We start from the raw sequence: 1,487 nt of genomic DNA on the forward strand, positions 1-1,487 counted from the left end.
GGTGTTGACTGCGTGCTCAAGGACGTCTTGTTACCTGTCTGTTTTATATTGCCATTGAGTGCCTGCTGACTCCGCACAAACTACTCTTAACCCTTGACCCCTATCTGCTAGCGACAAAGAAGCTGAGTGCATCTCCGGCCCCCTATCTGCTACTCTGCAACAGTTTTCTCACTTATAGTGTCTTGAATGGTGTGCTTGGCTAAAAGAGATACAGAGAAATATTTTAAAAAATTACAGGAATAGACAATTATTAATTAGCAAACTGTTTCTCGTTTCCAGTCTTTGTGGTGAAATAAAGAATATAATTCAGACCTTGGACCGAAGATAATTTTGAGATAAAAGGGTACAGAGTTCATCAGACACTTAGTAGGGAATGTGTAAATCATCCCAAGTGGCTGGTAGTGTCTGCCCACTCTCTCTCCCTCCACCCCATAATGACTGGCGTATCCAACACAGGTACGTTTATTGTTTTGATGGTTGCTCTCCGATAAAGCTGCGTGGATCAGCTGGAGCTTCAAAACACGATGCCACTCATTGGTTTAATTTTGCGTGACCGACGGCTGTTAGAAGAATTCACTCAAGGTCGATGGAAACATCATTAATCGGGACATTTATTCTTGCAAGAAGGAGACAAGGGTTGAAACGCATACAGCTCATGTATCAAGGCTGCTCGAAGAACTGTCTCCAAGCTCTAGTTTATATAGTTGAACGCACACACGAAAGCACAGGATGGTCTGTGGCAGGATCTCGTCACATGGATAACAAACGGATTTCATCTTCACACATGGTAGACTACACAAGGTGTCTGGAACATCACTTTACACTCTGTTCCCATACAAAGGTCACTTTATTGTAATCAGGAAGTCAGGGTTATACGTCAGCTCTGCATAAGTATTGGTGTCTATCATTCTTATTTAGAACAAACAGCTGAGATGCTTAGTGCAAGTTCACACACACACACACACACACACACACACACACACACACACACACACACACACGCCAGTTAATCAAGATTGGTTCATTTAGGTATACATATATACATACATATATACATATATATACATACATACACACACATACATACATACACACACACACACATACATACATACATACACATACATATATACATACATACATACCTATGTATATATACTTAAGGTCAAGGAACAGTTTGTTTTGAAACTATCAGCTGACTTTCTACATGTTGAAACATTTTTGAACATTATAATTATAAATGTATTCAAAAAGACTTGATCTTTCAGGCCTTGAGGTAATCTAATCTAATCTAATATGTTGACATGTAGTTATTGTACTGTTTGACTCTGACAGGCTTACAGGCCAGTTAATCAAGATTGGTTCATTTAGGAAAACCGCAGCCAAAAGGGAAAAGAGGCAGGTGGTGTTTGGTGGGATGGTTTAGTGATAAGCTCTCTCCAAAGTCCTTCACTAGTCTCTGCGTTTTTGACTTTGTGCAACCAAGA

Source organism: Cebidichthys violaceus, unplaced genomic scaffold (assembly GCF_023349555.1).
Source record: "Cebidichthys violaceus isolate CVI_PGR_0920_01 unplaced genomic scaffold, fCebVio1.0.p SCAF_69, whole genome shotgun sequence".
Classification (NCBI taxonomy): domain Eukaryota; kingdom Metazoa; phylum Chordata; class Actinopteri; order Perciformes; family Stichaeidae; genus Cebidichthys; species Cebidichthys violaceus.